Source organism: Nilaparvata lugens, chromosome 7 (genome assembly GCF_014356525.2).
Source record: "Nilaparvata lugens isolate BPH chromosome 7, ASM1435652v1, whole genome shotgun sequence".
Classification (NCBI taxonomy): Eukaryota; Metazoa; Arthropoda; class Insecta; order Hemiptera; family Delphacidae; genus Nilaparvata; species Nilaparvata lugens.
Genome location: NC_052510.1, coordinates 38,518,842 through 38,539,649, shown reverse-complemented (window position 1 = coordinate 38,539,649; position 20,808 = coordinate 38,518,842). Strand labels below are relative to the sequence as shown.

Here is a 20,808-nt window from a genome sequence, read left to right as displayed (position 1 = left end):
CTATAACAAGTTTTTCGTTTCCCGCACGAAGTCGGTAAAGATCAAAGAAAAAGTATAACTTTTTGTTACATGTTACATGTGTTATAAGAACGTTTTACTACTAATAATATGTTACAAGTTATAGAATGGAGTTGAAATAGGTGGTGGGGGAAGTAGCTGAATCATCAGCTGCTTACAGGCGCGGATCCAGGACCCTGACCTGTGGGGGGGGGGAGGCGATTTGAGTGGTCGTCCAGGGGACCCCCCCACCTGAAAATTGTTGAGGTTATTAATCGAAAACAGCATTTGAGAGCTTTATTTGTTAAAATTGATTAGATTTTTGAACTTGTTCATTTAAATGCTAAAGTCATGATACTTATTTCTGCAACTACCGTACTTTAAATATACATTGGTTCTTGCATTTTATATTGTAGTTCTGATTTTCAATATATTTTTTGGGTACATAAATTTCCTTGTGCTAGATACAGAGTGGCCCGAAAAACTTGTATTTTCGGTTCATTTTCCAGTTTTGAGTTATTTCCGCCAAATCCTGTCATCAATCAGAAGAATGACTCCCACCTTTTATTTAGATTATGAAATCCATACTTATAAAATTCCTATCTCAGTGACTCACTGACTCACTGACTCACTGATCACGATTTCTGGAAAACTACAGGATGGATTGCAACAAAACTTGGAATATAGCTTCCTTATACGTCCTAGGTGCTCACTAAGAAATCTTTTGGCGATATTTCAACTCTAAGGGTGTTTTTAAGGGTGTAAAGTTCGTCTTTTAGCATGTATATTCTTCTTCTACCAATCTCTTAATTATAATTGAAATGTCCATATCATACGTTACTATAGAACTATAATCTAGAGAGAGTACCTCCTCAAAACAGTTTTAACTGGCAACTATATTGTTTATTCTGTCAGGTTGTCATTAAGTTGAGATGACTTCATTAGGTTGGCACCAAGTTGAGGAACTAATTAAAATGCATTTATCGAGAACAAATTGATTGGGCACTGCTGCTTCAATCGGAGCTATACATTGGAGTATAGATAATTCTTATTTTCCATAAAAAAGACTTTTATGACTGGAATTGCCTCTATCAATTGATCCTATTCTATCAAGACTAATTCTGTTAATATATCGCGAAAACTGCACAAACAATTTCGATGAAATTTTAATAATACAGTATGATATATGGAGGTTATTTTTAAAACTTCAAAAGTGTGAACTCTATTTGCAAAGAATGAGGAAATTCGGCCAAAACTTAACTTGGGCGAAAGAAAGGGGTTATTTATTAGAACGGCCAAATAGCTGTTGTTGCTTTTCCCAATGAAAAAAAAAACTTTCATAGAAGTAAGGCGCTTTTTCCATGAATCAATTATTCCCAAACATTGATTGTTTGTTCTAAAAATATGAGAAAATAATTATGCATAACAGTTCGTTGACTGTCAGTATTCCTCATTAAAAGCATCAATGCTCCCCATTCAAACAATGCTGACACATTTATATGAATCTTACTATAATTTGGTTACTTTAGATCAGATGAAGATAATAATGTTGATGATCGCTACTGTTCCAATTTCAATCATGTTTGACATTTTTGCTTTTGATGCCAGCTGTCATTATTATGTGAAATAAGCTCTCATTGGATGAAATCATGATCATTGAAGTCAATATTATACTAAGAAAGCAATTTCTGTTTGAATATGTGTGTTTGTGGATATGTATGTATGTCGGATGAATCTCGAAAACGGCTCTAAAGATTTTTTAAAATCAGGACAAAAAACATTATTTTGGAACAGGTCTCAACTCTGGGAAGATTCGCTGAAGTTCCTTGAGAGAGGATTATTGGTCCCTCAAGTAGCAGCTGATCAGAAAAAAGTTTTTCATAGTCTGTTGAAAACGTAAGAGAGTGTGAGCAAATGAAAAAGATTATAATCTTTTATAAGTTATAAGTTATTCATAAGCTATTTACATATTAGATTACTTCCTTGATATCAATTTCGTTATATTCTGATAGGAATTTTGTTATCAATTCGAATCTTAATCTTTCTTAATTCAAAATACTTACTTACTTAATAATAATTGTTTCGAGTGTTTATGTTTTATTTCAATGTGGAAATTAGTGAAGAATTGGAAAGTCGCACATAACCTTTATTTGGACAATTTATTAATGAAATTGGGATAAAAAGAAGTTTTGGACTGTAGTCTGTTTCTCTGTCCTCAAGTTGATTGTAAATGATAAATAAATAGATGAAAGCTGTAGTTGAGTTACCAAATTTGGCGACCATATTTCAAAACATTGCATTATTCATTGAACATCTGGAAGAATAGCTTCAGGAAGTGACCGGATGATATCAAAAGAAATTTAAAAACGATCTCTCCAAACATAATTATTATGGTAGTTGAATGATTGTTCATTGTGAGGTGATAGAAATGCGACTAACTTCTTCAGTTTCTGTTGTATTGGTTCTACTTTTGCTCAATGTTTGTACGCAGCCCTGGCCTTAAGAGGGCCAGTTGCACTGTCTGTTAATTTATAATCCGGACTGAATACCACGAGAACCAATAAGAGAAGCCTTCTATTGAAAATAACCCCTGCTCTGATCAATTCTCATGAGATTCAATCCTGATTGAAATTGGACAGGCTTTTGTGCTACTGGGCCTGATATTTTTATGTTTCAAAATCAGCTAAAAACTGAATCGAAAAAAATATAATATTGCATCAGCTGCTCCTATTTCTTTTCATGATGTCATTACATGACACAGGACAAACCTATTGATATTGATAGATCACAAGTAAATACTAAAGTTGTCAATTTAGGGAGAAATTGAATTTAGTTACATGTTAGTTTACATCCAAATTTCCATCCCTAAGCTTTTGGTTTCAAGCTGAGATCAAAGAAAGAAATCATATAATGGTAGTCAATCAAAGTGATTTTATTGTTCTAGTGGAATCTATTCAGGTTTATGAAAAGTCACATTAAAATGATTTCACTTTATTATATATTATAGTAAAGTTCAGAACATGAGAGATCGGCCACAATAAATGTTATACTATCTATCATGAATGAAAGAAAGAATCAGTGGATTGGCTGATTTTACACTTTTGGATAAGTGAAACGAAAAGTAAGCGACAGGCTGTGCCAAAAATTCCAGAATAAGCAAGAGATCCATCTTCAATTATTGCATCAAGCAAAAACAAAAATAACATAATCACTGCTAATTTGATAACTGTCAACGGGAAATATTAATTGCCAATGAATAAAGTCGAGGTCGACTCTTATGCCCCGCCCAATATTCTACAAAATTCGCTGCAATTATACTACTATTCTACAGAGCACTTCCAACACATCAATTAATTATTCGAATGATTTGACTCAATAATTTTCATGCCAAGTTGTGGCCTAATCTCAAAAACGATTATAATAATTTTGGTGGAATTTAGATTATAATTGTTTCACAAAAATAATATTATCTTTCAATTCCCGTAGCGAAGCACGGGTGCCCTGCTAGTTCCTAATAAAATGAGATTATTCGGAACTTTCTTTTCTCAATAAGTACTGACTTAAATTTTTCAAAAAATAAGTAGAATTAGAAAAAAAAATTAAGTTTGATGAATTTTAGTTTTGATCTACAATATCTTCCGATTGTCACCATTTAAATGTATAATTATTCAAGATTCCTCTGAGCGTAGTTTTATGCTCTACAGGCTCTATCTTATATAGATTTCCAGGTAAACCTGACAACAATGATCCCTGTATTTTGGAAAACACCTGAGTTTTAGCTTCATTCATCATCAGCAACTCCATTGTCATCATATTCTGATTTCGCACCATGATATAAGTTCATTAGATCATGTTCTATGAGAATCACCCGTTATATGATTTTAATTTAGTGGAGAGGCGCGCATAAGGACACCTCAAGAATCAAAATTTCAAACACTCATAACTTTAGACACAATTATCAGATCTAATTGTACCACAGCTCATTCTTCTCAGCATGTCAAGGCGGTTCCAAGTCACGCATTATAAGTGAAATTCGATCGAAAAATGGAAAATTCATCCTTTAGTGTACCTTGAACAGTACTCCAATTCACAAAAAAATGATCAATTTCCATATTCAAAGCTGCATATTGTGAAATACTTCGGATAAAATTTCAAAATGTGGAAAAGTATTTCCACATTCCACTACAATTAAGAATACTCTCGATTCCAGCATTATTGGACAGTTACAACCGATTTTAAAAATAGCGATTCCAGTTTTTTATATTTTCGCGATTTTTCTGTTAATCAAGAGTCTGATACATCATAGAGACTCATGATTGATTCCAAATTGTAGACAATTCATCCTCTACGAGCTCATAATATTGCCTAAAATTCATCTTGAATCACTGTTCCATATCATAGCACTGCCTAGACCGTTATTTATGAGAAAAGTATCTTCGATTTTTTGATTTTTTACGATCGAGTCTTACATTACGATTATATTCTTCCATGTGCAGCAACAAAAAAAAACAATTAATTCAATTAACAAAAATAAACAAAAACAAATTCAATTCTAATATTCATGATCAAGTCTTTTTTATAATAATGGGTTACCGAGATACATAGCTCTGATTTGTCATTTCTTTGTGTATTGAAGTACTGGTTAATCTACACTCAGGGATGAATTTCATATTTTTCGATTGAATTCGACTCATGAAACTCATAAAGGATTTTTTTGAACCGCCTTGACAAGCCGAGAATAATGAGTTGTGGTACAATATGACATCCGATCATTGTGACAAAAGTTATGAGTGTTTGAAATTCTGATCCTTGAGGTTTACCCTACTTATGCGCGCCCGAGAAAAGAAAAATTGATGTTCAAGCGTTATTAATGTTATTTTAATAAATTTTATTGATCTATATCAAAGTATAATCAGTTTGCCTTCGAAAATTTCATACCAAACTCATCGGAAGTTCAAAATACGTTTCCAATCGGTAAAATGAGTTATAGGCCTAAGTTTCAAATTTCCAAAATATTTCCAAATAATTTTCAATAAATAAGATAAGACTATAAAGTTTGTTGATAATCTTAATGGCGGATTTGTACCACGTGACAGTCAATGGCCATACTTTGGGTAGGGTAAATATAGTTACTGTAGAGACCCACAAGCTGATGCTTTTGTTTTAAAACATGTTACAAATTCCTTTTTGTCAATCAAACTTTTGTTGTATAACAAAAGTTTTTATAACTTATTTTTCTAACAAAAGTTACATATTACCTGTTACATATAACAAAGTTAGATAGTGTAAACGCAGCTTCAGACAGTCTCACTTGGCTCGGTCAATAAGAGTAACCCTCACCAAGATATTGATAGTTATTCCACTCTACGGCTCTGGGCGATTGATTGATTACAAATTGCACGAGCTGTGTTCCAATTTGCACAGTAGCTATTCGAATCGACTAAAAAGTTCATTGGAAAAACGATGAGGAAGGAAAGGGTTATCTCCCACTCACCCTTTCCACATCTCCGAGAACCCAAACAGGTTGTTATTTCAACTTTCTATGATCTTTGATTCAGAGAGCCAGTCGAAAATATATGACATCTTTGGTTGAGGCTCAACGTTATCATCCATATTTTATGATGGAAATTGAGTTTACTTGATGGTGGGGACTGAATTCCAGATGGAAGGGCTCCATCTGAATATTTATCAGCATCCATATTCAGAGAGCAAATACCAAGATGACTGCTCAGTGTTAAACCTCAATTTATATTTATATTTCAGAGAAATTTGAAGCAGATCCACATCGATAAATATGAAAAAGTTATTTGTTATGCATGTTTCCACATTGCTTTCTAGTGATGTAAAATGTTCTACATATAATTATACAGGAATTGGTCATTTTTTGTGCATTGTAATAGGCTACTGGTTAAAGCACTCTCCATAGCATGGAGAATTTTCCATTTTTCGACTAAATTTGACTAATGATGAGTGATTTTGAACCGCATTGCATGACGACCCGAGAAGAATGAGCTGTAGTGTGATGAGATCTGATGATTGTATCAAAAGTAAAGTTATGAGCGTTTGGAATTTTGATCCTTGAGGTGTCCTTATGCGCGCCTAATTTACTAAATAAAGGTCATCTAACGGTCATTTACTATCTAAAGGTCATTCAGATAGTAAATGATCTTATGAGTCTATATCATTGTGCGAAATCTCAATGTAATGCCAATGGAGTTGGCTATGGAGATTCAAGATGAAACTTAGGTGCTTTTTTTTAAATACAAGGAGCATTGGTGTCAGGTGTACCTGGAAATCTAAATGAGCTCTACCTGGTCTCCAATTCGAGAGCACAAAATTAAAAAATTGTGAATCATACATTCAAATGGTAACAATCGGAAGATAGTGGTAATCAAAAACTAAAATTCATAAAAATTGATTTTTTCTAAAAAGTTCATTAGTTTTTGAAAAAATTGTAGCTCAGTGCTCATTCAAGATAGAGAGATTTGAATGATCACATGTATTAAGAATTTCATAATCTGGAAAAAGCCGTGAGCAAATTTTCTTCCTGATTACAGGATTGGGTGGAAATAGCTGAAACTAGAAAGTGAACCAAAAATACGAGGTTTTTGGACCACTCTGTATCTAGCACAAGCAAATTTTGCATGAACAAATTGGTTCTTGTCTTTTCTTCTGTATCAAAACAATATTAGAAACTCAGAACTACAATATAAATTGCAAGTACCAATGTACCTACTTGGCTTGTAACAATTGAGGCATCTCATGCATCAAATTTTTTTGTCTATCATAGAGTGAAATAAATTCCGAAACAGTCATTCATCACATCCTATGTGTAATTGGCTGTTTGAAAATTCTAGATTACAATCATTTAGACCTCTTCACCTAAGAGATTCAAAGCTATGTCATGTTGTTTGTTATTCCAGCATCCAGATTAAAAGTTTAAAACATATCCAGAATATTTCGGATTTAAAAGGAAATCTTCTGCTTGGAAGAAGAGTACAAGAGACGTAATCATCGTCGGAATAAATTATTACAGTGTCAGCTAATTATTATCTTGTTCGTTTGGTCGCCAGACGGTGACCTGGTTGGAAGGGGGACGGTGGGCGCAAAAGAGCCGCGTTAACCAAATTTAATTTAACGCTGAACAAAACTTTCCAATTAGCGCTAATCGCAACTCCGATGAGCTAATTGGAAACTTGTGAATGAAAACAAATTGCTGCCAGTGAAATTGACAGAAAATGATTCTGAAATTGAAATTACAATTAGAGCTGCACGGAGCGTTTTGCTTGAAATGCTTTACAACGCAGTCCTGAAAGCTTAACTCGTTATTCTCATCACATTCAAACAATGGCTGATAATTTTTGCCGCAAATGGTTCGATCACCCGTGCTAAAATTGTTTATACAGATGGTTGAAACTGATTAAATAATCTGCATCTTGTGATTATATTACATCAACCTTCATATCACATTCCCTTTATATCGAAATACTGTACATAGTATAAACTAATTCATTCTTCCCATTTCATGGATTTCGTTTGGCCAATTACGAATTGAAAGTTAATTAAAATTGGTGAAACTCTATTGAAATTAGCGAATTAGCCAGTAAATCGATTCCTATATGTAGATTAAAGTAAATCATTTCTCACTATTTGTGGATGATTAGTTTCCATTTTTGACTTGTTAATGGACCCTTTCTCATTGGTTATAGTACTAAGTACTATCTCTCCATTCGAATGAGATTGGATTTTGTCTCTTCATATTCAAGAAAATAAATCATAGTTTGTCACATATTGACAGTCTCAATGTTTCATCACCGATGGTCCCTTCCAATTAATGATTAACTGGTGTTCAATATCCTCTCCATTTTCTACAATGAAAGCATTCCCTTTCAATCGCATAAATTCAGTTATCAGTTTACATTCTGCTGTCATACGGCATGGAATAGTATGATTAGAACAACTTTCATCATAATGCATAACATGTATGAATCATTCGAGATGTATATTCCTTTCCATATCGTGATCGCTAGCGCTTCTTATAACAGAACAATAAAATTCTGAAAGCTAACTTCAAAATTTCACTGTAAATATAATTGTAACTCACTGCTTCTCTTCGATTAGTTAATTTTGTTTGTATAAACGAGTGAGTGTCATAACCATGTGTGAAGCGAGCACTCAAGAAGTCAGAGTAGCGCTGCTGGAACATTCGCGACTGGCTCGGTCGATCAAATCAAACAGGCAGTGGGCAAGGGGAAAACGCTGCAAATGAAGGAAAGGGCGGGGTGAGGGATTCGCGCTAGATTTTACGCGCCACTTATCTCCTTCACGGCTGACCAGCTACAATGCCCAAGTCTCCACGGTTGCCTAGGCAACAGGACAACTGCGTATTTAATACACACACACCAACTCACACTGGAACATTTCACTGACCGACCCTTTTCCATGTCATCGGCTCCTTTTGATAGAATATAATATATTTCAATGTAATGTGGTTGCCAGTTTATTGTTCTCTCACCACTGTGAGACGCTTGACTATTTTATCCTATTCTGTGCTGACATCAGTATCTTGTTTGTCAAGCAAAGTGAGTTCTCAGTAGTTGACGGCTATTTTGACTTCATGTCTGTATTGTTTGTCAGGAATAGAATCAGTGATGGAAATGAGAAAATTGAAATATAATGTGAGAATATAATCAATAATGGAGATGTTGACTTGAGGAATTGATGAAAGATTGGATCCAATCCTATCGTCTCCAGCGGGGAAAAAATTAACAGCTTTGCCCTTCAAGGTAGGGTTGAGTTGTAGCAGTGGTAGCGGACGGTTGTGTTTTGGAACAGCTCAGATAAGATAACCTGTTTCCATTCATTTCTTGCTTTTCAGATATTAACGTAGATTTTCGTTTCATAACTATTACAGTAACATAATATCTCAATTTTTGCACGCCATTACATTTAAAAAATAACGTTAATAACATCATTCAGTAAGTAACCTCTTTAATAATATTATCATTAATTAATAATTTTTTTTATACTAATACCTCAACCTCTCACTGCATCAAATTCTAAATCAGTAGTTCAAATTAAAGGTAATTTAAAGGTAACTTCAGTAGTTTCTTACTAATAGTATTTTTCATTCTCTGTTTTATCAATAGATATAGTAATAATAATAATAATATAGTATAAAATAAATTATTTCCATATTTAATCAAGAACTGATCAACCATTTCCTTTTCATTCACGACAGAAGTTGGCAAAGTACATTTATTCATTGTAATTCACGTTTATTATATCAATCTAAATTTACTCAGTGAAGTTCAAATATCTATTGAAACTTCTATTTTTATCAAATAACTAGTACAATTAATAAATAGAATTACTTTATTTCAACAATAAATTTTTTGTCTCCTCTTTCAGTTAAAACCTATTTAAAAAAATAATAATAAAATAAAATAAAAATTATCAATCGGATGTAATAATCAAAATGAAATAGATAATTTAAAAACTATTGATACCTGGGACATTCATTTTTCTTTCAATACTAACTTCTATATTTAGAGTAGTTCCATCACATTTAATATTTTAGCAAATAAATTGGTGTTGATGTATCTGTCTAGTCGTATTGTTTCTTACTGGTATTGAGTTGCATTTGAATATTTTTACTGTAAGAATTGTGTTTATGAGTCGCAATATTCTCTCTGTTCAAGTGCAATAGTCTTAGCATACGATAATAATGGCACTTGAACTTATAAAGACTGCTAAAGGGCAGCCAGGAATTTTATTTGAAGATTTCCGGTACAGTAGGGCAGTCAAACAGCGCTCAGGGGAAATTGTATGGCGTTGTACTAATAAATACTGCTCAAGCTGCATTCGAACTGACTCTATTAAATCTAAAGTGGTGGGAGAGCCAGGTAAACACAATCATGATCCACCAGCAACTAAACGGGTGTTAGACGTACAAGAAGAAAATGTTGATAGCGATGATGCAAATTCGACAGGCCCGTCCTCACTCACATCACTACTCTCGCCTTATGTAACACTTACACCAGAAACTCCAAAATATAAATCTATTTCAGAGGAAAATAAATATCTTAGGCAAAGAGTGGCTGAACTAGAATACATGAAAAATGCGTTGACAGATAGAGCAGTAGAGCTAGAGCAGCAATTGATGGAAAGGGAGGAAGCTACTACAAATAGGAAGTGTGATGGAAATTGTAACAGCAACTCTAAGCACATGATAGATATCGCATCACAGACTGATGGTTCCTCTGATGTTGTATAATATGACTCGCATTTGAAAGAGGACAGCGAGAGTGAGAAACGGACCAAGTCGCTATCCACTAGGGTGGAAGACTCCTCAACTATTGAATCATTATTGAATCTGCATCGCAAATCTGTTGATTATTTAAAAAATGTTAACGATAGGTTTCAAGAAGATATTATGGCTCTACAGAGAGATCTGTTGGAGAGTCGCCAACAGCTACTCAGAACAGAGGAGACAAATTGTTGTCTTCAGCGAACAATTAGTGATCTAGCAAATGATATCGCTCTATTCAAAGAAATGAACCGATCCAAATGAATTCCACAGATAAATTTTCATGCAGAAGTAGTATGAGCAATCTTAGGAGATCTGATGAAGTGAAGATTAACATATTATGGTCGGATAGTCATGGGAGGGGAGTCCGTGAGTTGCTGGATCAGGCCTTGCCCTCAAATATTACTTGCACCTCATTTGTAGCTCCTGGAGCTCCTATTGAAAAAATATGTCAATCTATATTAAACGATTCTCAGATAAAAACTAGTCCTAATAGGGAAAATGAATGGACGATTATAATAGGAGGTACAAATAGTGTCACTGATGATTTTTCTGAGAATCATATTAAGGTGTATCTGAGGTGGCTGGTCAGGGTTATGGAGGAACATGCTAATAGAAAGTTAATTATTACTACTATTCCTTACAGGTACGACTTATTTGCTAACTCACACATAAATTTGATGATTACTAAACTGAATAGAGCCATCCGAAAAATTCAGTATGTGAGTAACGTTAAAATTGTCGATCTCTGGATGTTTGAACCGACTAAGCATACATGGCATGGCCTTCATATGAACAGGTTGAGAAAGAAAACAGTATGCAAATTGATAGCGGGTATCATAACAGGAAAAAGAGAGCAGATAGAGCAGACACATGAAAACGGCAGCCTTTACAAGCAGAAAAAGAATAATGTAATTGCATTTAAAGACACCATACAACCTTCACACAATATTCAATCTGTTGAGACATGTGAACTGATTGATTTAAACTGATTAGTCATGACAACTATGATAAAAATTATTTTTTATCAAGGCAAATAAATGACATGAATAAAGATAATGTTCAGAAGAGGAATATAGACAACACTTCTACAAAAGAGGTGAATTTTATGACAGAGGTAAATAATTGTGTAGATTTAACAGAGCAAGAGTCCTTCATAGATGAAAGTAATGGGTCAAGGGTGGAACAAGGTGAGATTGTGGATCTGAATAGACTCGACAGGTCATATGTTATGTGTTTGAATATCCAGGGGTTTGCAGGGAAAATTGATGAAATAGAGGCGACCTTTGAAACATATAAGCTTAGACCATTGGCAATCTGTTTGAGTGAGCATTGGCTGGAGGCGGCAAATTCAGGTATCCTAAACTCTCTCACTGGCCATTCCTTGAGGTCTCTTTTTTGTAGGAAAAATAAGGCTAGAGGAGGAGTTGCAGTTCTACTCAGAGATGAAATTTCTTATCTAGGGAGAGATGATATTGGCGGTTTGTCAGTGGAGTGTTTGCTTGAGATTTCGGCAGTGGAGTTGAGGGATGATTGTTTTCAAAAAGGAAGGGGCACTGTTATCGTTCCAATCTATAGGCCACCCAATGCTTCATTCAAGGAATTTTTATTTAGTCTTGAATTGCTTTTTAAAAGATTACGTCTTGAGTCAATAAAGAAAAGTATATTTGTTTGTGGCGACTTTAATATTAATATATTGGATCAAAAGTCTATAATAGCAAAAAGTTCCTGAATCTATGTTATTCTTATCATTTAGGACCTATGAATAATTCCCTTACAAGAGTTCAATTTCAATGCAATCACACATCTATATCTTGCATAGATATTATTTTGACAAACTTAGAAATAAGTAATTTGAACTGTACTACTCTGGATATTGGGTTGTCAGACCATCATGCATTGTTCTTTCAGGTTTCTGGAGCTGCTTTGAAAATTAAAGGATCCTATGTAAGTAAAAGATATTTTCCAGAACCTGCTATTGAAAATTTCACCTCAAGGTTGGAAAGGGAGACTTGGGGGAGTTGTTTGAGAGCCACTTCCTGTTTGGAGGGTTTTGGCAGGTTTTTTCATAGTTATAGACAATGTTTCTTGGAGTCTTTTCCATTGAAAACATTCAAGGTGAACACTGGTGACAGAGCTTGTAGGGGATGGCTGACTAAAGGTATTAAGGTATCATGTAAACGCAAAAGGGAAATTCTTGAGATGTTGCATTGCAATCCTAACCCTACCACTATGGAATATTTCAAGAAATATAAACTAATTCTGTGAAATGTTATAAGATTGGAAAAAAGGAAATTCCTATCTCACTGCATTACTTCTTCCAGCAATGTAACAAAGACAACTTGGAGGGTTATCAAAAATACACTTGGTAATAATAAAACTGCAGGTCCTTGTCCAGTACTCAGGATGGGCTCCAGCTTGATCTCTGATCCACAACAGGTGGCCAATTCCTTCAATAAGTATTTTAATACAGTTGCTGAAGGATATATAAACTTGTCTTCAAGGAATTCGGCTGGTGGAAGGAGATATGAGAGGACCTTTGATGCTCCCCATAATAAGCCTAAATCAGCTCTCCAATTCAAAGAAATAACATGTGATGAGGTACTCAATATTATCAATGGTTTAAAAAATAGCAGATCATCAGGGTGGGATGAAATTCCAACATTTATTTTGAAACGAACTGCTCAGCTTATTTCAAAACCTCTCTCACATGTTATCAATTTGTCGTTTGGAAGGGGGGAATTCTCAGATTTACTAAAATTCGCATCCATAAAGCCACTGTATAAGAAGGGTGATTCACAGGAAATGTCAAACTTCAGGCCAATTTCTCTGGGAACGGTATTTTCAAAAATATTTGAGAGAGCAGGTCATATTCAGTTGAATTCCTATTTTGAGAGAAATAATCTTTTCTGTGATTCCCAGTTTGGATTCAGGAGGGGTAGAGGTATTGACAGTGCTGTGTTTGGACTGAATAAGGAGGCTCTTAGTGCTTTGGATGGATCGCAGAAGGTACTTGGTATCTTTTGCGATCTGTCCAAGGCCTATGATTGCGTGGATCATGACCTGCTTTTGTCCAAGTTGTGGCACTATGGTGTGAGGGGAGTTGAATTTTTGTGGCTGCAATCATTCTTGCGGGGTAAATACCATAGGGTTTCAGTTGTTGCTGATGGAATGGTTTTCAACTCTACTTGGTTGGCAATGAACCTTGGTTGGCGGGGTATTCCACAGGGATCTATTTTGAGACCATTGCTCTATCTGGTATATGTAAATGATATCTCAAAGTTTGTTAATTATGATCTAACTCTATTTGCTGATGATACAACAGCTCTCATTAAGGGTGTAAATGTTGATTCTTTGATTGAGGGAGCAAAAACTTGTTTGAATGAGCTTAATGAGTGGTTCAACTATAATGGTTTGTCATTGAACCCTAGTAAAACCAAATTGGTGCCTTTTCATGCTCGAAATGCCCAGGGAACGTTTCATGTTAAACTAGACTCAGATACCACCTTGAAGCCCTCTGATGGAACCACTTTTCTGGGATTGTTCTTGGATAGTGATATGAAGTGGAAGTCTCACTCTTCTGAACTGTTGTGGAAGCTGAGTAGAGCAACATTTGCAGTGGGTGTGATCTCCAGGGTTGCAGGTACAAGTACAGCGTTAATTGTGTATCATGCTTATTTTGCATCTCATCTACGCTTTGGTATCATTTTTTGGGGCAGAACAACATAATTTGAATCTATTTTCAGGACTCAAAAAAAAGCTTTGAGGCGAATATTCGGCCTGACAGACAGGTGTTCTTGCAGACCCATATTTAGAGAACACTCCCTCCTTACAGCCCCGGCAGTTTATGTCTTAGAGTTAGCTCTATTTGTTTTTAGAAATAAGGACCGTTTCCAGGAGAGACAAGTGGCGCATTTATATAACACGCGATTCAGGGGACTCAGGTATCCAGAGCACAGGCTGACTCTCTTGGAGAAGGGCCCTTATTACATGGGCATCAAGGTTTACAATGTCCTACCACAGATAGTCAAGGAAAGTGCTACTCCTGGTTTATTTAAGAAAAAATTAAAAACCATTCTCATAGGTATGTGTCCCTATAAAGTTGAGGAATTTTTTGAGAAGTTAGCCTCTACATGATTTGCCAATATAGTATGGTCACTGCTAGTGTTCTATTTATGTAATAGTTGGTTTGCCTTGGGTTGGGGTATGACAGTGGGTTTATAAGTGATCCACATTCATGTTTTTTTTTCTTTCTTTTTCCCATTTTGAATAATTAAATGACATTTCACACATCACTAGAGCCTAGCTCTGCTTTTGTGATTTTTACGTGAAGAATTGAATAAAATAAAATAAAAAAGGTAGTCATTTTAAAATATGGCTTTTGAACGCATACGTTTTTCCGCTCGCGGTATATATCAAATATTCCCTGTATTGTAAATGTTGAACCGAACCGTCGTTATGACAAATGGACTTTTGGAATTCAGCGGATCCCAGCTAGAATATTTTACGTGATATCTATGTTCAAGCGGATGGCAGGGGGTTTTCTTATGCCAATGTAAATTCAGTTAGCATCTCTCTCAACATTCTCCCACATTGTCAAAATCAGTTGATGTCTGACAACAGAGCTGTGACAATATTTTTCTCGTTTGGTATCCGTAGGACCCAAGAAGTCCTGATTACGTTCAAAATATGAATTTACAAGTGTAGGCTTTACCATATTATGCTCTTTATTTTGGAGTCAATAACCAGAGTTAATTGATCAGTTACTTCAGAAAAATAATAGTGATAACTTGGACGACAATGATTATAAGTCTAGGATTCAGACTATGAGGCTGAAGTTGAATCAAAAGAGTCTGCTATCAACGATGTGGCTGAATAAGACAATGAAGAGGTTCATGATTGAGAAACGGATAGAAATGAACCACATAATCTCTCCTATGAATGTTTAATAGTTCAATATTGTTTTATAAGCAGATCTACTGTTAAAGATTAGCTAATAACACCAAGTTATACTAAAGTTATACTAATAACACCAACAGTTTAAATTAGAAAAAAGTCTTTGACACAATATAATAATGAAACAAGAACTATATTGGAATGAATGAAGTATGGGATAAAACTAAATATATATTTTGGAAGGAAAAACTATAACTTTGAAACCTATTGATTAATTTTCCAAATGAAGAAAAAAAATCTCTTGCATTTTCCCAATGATGGATATTTTCAATGATAACTCCATTTATGATTGGAATCTCCACAACAAGAACAATTAATTATTGTTTTTGATAGCATGATAGAAGAAAATCATTTCAATGATGAGCTCTGATTTCTAACACAGCTATGATTATTTTTCATTTTTCGTTGAACCCCACTTGGCCTGATTTGTTTCAAAAATATGTACGAGGGTTTCAATCAATGCGCGGCTTAATGTGTGGAATAGTTTCAACTTCCTAGGAAACTAGTTCCATCAGTATATTATGTGAAATGCTCTTCACATGCTGCTTCAATGAATGCTTTTAGTATGGGGCAGGCTCAACAGCAATCTACTAATACAGGCTCAAGTTTCTTGCACTTTGGGAAAGATTTGAGAATGAGAGTAAGTTTGACCACGGAGTAATGAACTCAGATGAAAAAAAAATTAATTAAAAAAAGAAGGTAATTGTATGCGTTCTTCATTTTGACCAATTTGATTGTAAATGATAGGATGTTTTTCCTGTTGGACATTTAAGAAGAGATGAAAAAGCTGCTTATGCCGTCAAGTTGGATAAAGTATTCTTTCCGGATGTTTCAGAAACATGTTTATATTTTTGTTTTCCTTTATGGTTTCCGGCAATAGATTATGAAATTTTGGCGCCAAAAAAAGCATAGAATTTTTTAAGCATTGTGAAATTCGGTCTAAGTACTGTTACATCAAGTCTTTTTCTAAGGTTATAAGATGCTCCAGACCTTTCTCGTCTTCTTCCGGTACTCGCCCTATTAAAGAATATTTTTAGAACTTTGTACATGTATAAATGTTTAAAGGGGAGCATTCCAGACGCCATGAAAAGAGGACTTGAATAATCTAAGTAGCCTAGCCGGCATTATTACAAACACGAATAAAAGCCTTCTGCAAAAAATTACAGGTTTTACAATCGTAAAATATGCACCACCCCAAACAGACAAACCATAGTGTAGTTTCGAGTCGATAAATTCAAAATACAACATTCGCATAACGTCAGAAAGACATTCAGATTTCAGCATGCGGAGAATTCGAATGTATTTTATTAACATCCATTATATTAGAATATTAATAATGGAAATGTTATCTCCCTTTAATATATTCAACGTGTGCTTTCCAATTTAAGTTACAATCTCGTATCAGCCCTAGGTATTCTTTTTCCTCGACCTTCTCTTTTCCAGGACAACCAACATGGGCTCTAGGTTTCATTTCATTTCATTTCAACCACAGATTTCTGCATTAATGTTATTGCATGATTTTTTAAAGGTGCACCGAATGATAAATTTTTTTGAGTATTGAAGATAATATATTTTGATTTCGGGCTCATGACAATCCAGTTTAGGGTGAACCAATTCCTCAAAAGTTTAATATCGGACTGCATCTTTTTTCTCAATGGAATTACTTTTATAAAATGGAGCTGTATCATCAAATGCTGACGATTTATCTTGGAATTTTCCATTGCACAAGTTATTAATGTAGATGAGGAATAGTAGCCCAGAGAGAACTGAACCCTGAGGAATACCATGATCAGCAGTTGTAGAGTTGCTCAGTTCCGATCCAACTCTGGTACGTTGGGAACGGTCAGATTCATTGATTGATTGAGTACTTTATTTATGTAGATTACAATATATACTGGCTTATACACTTATATACAATAGCTTACAAAACAGCAAAATTATAGATGAATTTACAAAATATAAATTAAGAAAATAATTACTGAGCTGTATATGATATGAAAAAAGCAATTTGTAAACTATAGATAGAATTGTTATTTGAGCTTTGGACATATCAATGTCCATTCTTCGGAAAGAATATTCGAAGTATCCTTCCCACTAACTCTCTACCAAAACGTTAATTTCATTAATTCAACTAAGGATTTATTTAAAATTAAAATATTATGAAAGTTTTAATTAATATGAAGATTTGAGAGAAAAAAAACAGAAAATTAATAAAGTAAAATAATTATATAAATGAGTAAGATGAAATAATTAATTATTAAAATGGAGTAGGCTGAAAGTAGATCAGGGTAATCAACTTTCAGTAATATACTGCAGTATGCAGTGGATAATTAAAATAACATGAGTTTATATAATATATATAAATATATATCCCATCAGAGTCGATTCCAGATAATAGGCGTTGTACTCAAGTCTTCAAGGTACTACTGTATTCCATTTATGATAATCGAGCCCACGCGTTCACAGTTTCCCGAGCTCATTCATCATCTATGAATGAAATTGGAAACCAATAACAGTTCAATACTGAGGCAATCTCATATTCTAATAAGCTATTGGATCCCAGACTGCCACTACTGATTTGTTTGACCAAGCGAAGTGAGATCTAAGATTCAAGTCGATGGTTTGGCATTTCTCTTAATGTTTAAATGTTTGAATGTTTAAATGTTTATATGTTTATATGTTGTAAGGGTTTTTTTCTTATAAAATGATAGAAATTCAACGATTGACTCACCTCAGGGCCTCCTTGACATTTATTTGCTCGAATTGGGTGGTAGATACAATAGGCTATTGTAGGTGAGCCAGAACTTAACCTTACCAGATGATATAAATAATACTGCTAGCTTTAAATGCTCACATTGTGAAAGTTTTAATTAATATGAAGATTTGAGAGAAAAAAAACAGAAAATTAATAAAGTAAAATAATTATATAAATAAGTAAGATCAAATAATTAATTATTAAAATGGAGTAGGCTGAAAGTAGATCAGGGTAATCAACTTTCAGTAATATATGATTTCAAATTTGTCTTTAAAGGTAGGAGGAAAGATGCTTCATATACTAGAACCGGAGAAAGTACTTTAAGGATATCCAATCATCAAACTACTATTTTTCACAAAATCCTTTCTAGTTAGTGCCTGTCGAGCATGGAATGCACTTCCCGTTACTATCAGGTCCATAGAGAGCCGAGTGAGCTTTATCCTGACTTTATCGTTCGGAATATATTTCGAGAACAGAGTCTTGTCGGGTTTTATGCTCTATTGTGGGAAATTACATGATCTCCAGCTGCATCTTCTATACAGTCGACGAATTCGCTCCTAAGTCGAAGTTGGTAACAAATAAAAGCTGATATATGAGCAGGTAAGGACAGAAAATAGGTAATCTCGATCTGAACCCACACACTACAATAGATCTGTTCCAATATCCAGGTTGATTCAACTATTTCAATGATCGTACTTGATCAGTTCTTAATAATATAGAACGTGTCAGACACAAAAATTGACAGGCTTAAGAAATAATCGAACTCAGAAGACGAATTGACAAAATTGAAATATAATATAATAAAATATATGGTTTGACAGTGCAGATCCAGAGCTAGGACTACAGGTTGAAAATAGTTTAACATTAACAAAATGATTAGAAGTGTGCTCGTACTCGCATGACACCATGCATGATTCAACAGAATTTATAATTGACAAATTTAACAGTTTTTTGAAAAATAGTGAAAATAAATTATAAAAGATTTTTAAAATTGCTCGGGTCGTGGTTCTGGTAGCGGAGGATAGTTAATCAATTACAAGTTCTTACAAATTCTATATCAGATAAAATCTATGATCTTAATAATTATAAGCACTTGTCGGCGTGGCCATTACTTTAACAAAGAAAAAAATTTATATTTTCTGCACTGTATTTCCTTTCAAAGCGAAGATTGAGGCCCCAAAATATAAAACTCACATGAATCCTCTTGACGGTCATGGTTCCTCCAGATCAAATTTGTTTGATCGGTGGCCGGTCCAGGCTTTGGTTTCAGCACGTGCGGAATTTTAATTAAATATCTCCTCCACATAAATAATTAGGGAATAATTAAATTAGAATTTCAAGAATTATCGATTGATGGAATAAATTTATAAAATAACAAATGAAATAGCCTAAAATATTGGCTCACAGATAAAATATACAAAAATCAAACAAAATTTCATTAATGGGTCTTTGGTAACTTTTCAGCAAGGTCTTAATGGTGAGGATTTTAAAGGGGAAGTGACTTGTCTTCTTCTAAGCCTTCAGCTAGAACCTTTTCTCTGAGAATCTCTGTGTAATTAATTTGCATGAAAATTTGCCATTGGTAGAATGATTATGACATAGGCATGACATCAGTGGCAAGCAGTAAAATATAATTCCTTTAATTACAATAATAACTTAATTTGTATAATTTTTTAAATTGCTAAATTCTCTAGATACAGTTCCTCTATACAGTGTACATGCACTAGCATATATGATAAGGCAGGTTTGCTGTCTGATAACAGATTAACATATGATGTTTTCAAACAATCATCCCTTTTGTTGCCATTTCTATGACATATGACTGGCTTAGACTTACCAAAGAGATTCATTCACCATGCGACTCAGTTGAATCAATAATTCATAATTCAATATTTCTATACAATTCCTATTATATTTGAAACTGTTATAATTAATTTTTGTTGCTCTTATCAATAATGCAATATTCATGCTATGACCTAGTTCATTACAATAACATTTGACATTTTAATGTAATTTCGTGAATAATAAATAAATTTTTAACAATAATACACACATTTTATTTTTCTATTTGAAATTCTTGGTCCTTTATCAATAGTTCTCAATTTTAGAAATAATATTATAGCTTGCATGAAAACCTGGCATGACATTTTATAATATATTGAGTCAGTCAGCTGTGTCTGAGCTGCTACAAAAACATCTGATCAATAGTAAACAAAAGTGTAACCTCCAAAAGTTCAATGAGCAATTCATAAATGACTTGTACTGAATCTGCAGAACAATTATAATTCTATTAAACAATTCTCTGAAAAAATGCATAGTACAGAACGGTACTCTTATCTTATACTCAGCTGTTGATAAGGAAGCCTTATCGCTCGGCTAACTATTCATTTGGCAGATCTTTCATTCTTTAAGGGTAATTACAATTTTCCTAGCTAATTCTCTCCTTTCATGAGATTTACTCAAAAAATTCATCACACAAAAGCCCCCAGGATATTTTAAATATGTTATTGGAAGGCAAGTCGGAATAATGACTATTTAAAAAATCTGATATTGTGATGAATACACCATTTTATCTCCTGACTTCTACAAACTCTACACTTAACACTAAAACAATATATCATGCACTTTTGGCTATGAAAAAAATAAATAATTGATTGTTCCTCTCATTGGATACAATCTAAATACAATAATTAATGAGGTCTCTTTGGATTCTTCATTAAACAAATTCACAGCATTGTAAAGAAGAACTATCGAACAGGCTTTGGTTCAAAATTGAATTCTTTATCGATTC

At 34.0% G+C, this 20,808-nt stretch overlaps 1 protein-coding gene across 1 annotated transcript in view; it reads right to left on the bottom strand.

Moving 5' to 3' along the window:
* LOC111046415 (muscarinic acetylcholine receptor DM1) overlaps positions 1 to 20,808 on the bottom strand; it is a 147,481-nt gene that overhangs the window by 27,489 nt on the left and 99,184 nt on the right. The gene's annotated exons all lie outside the window — the stretch shown is intronic.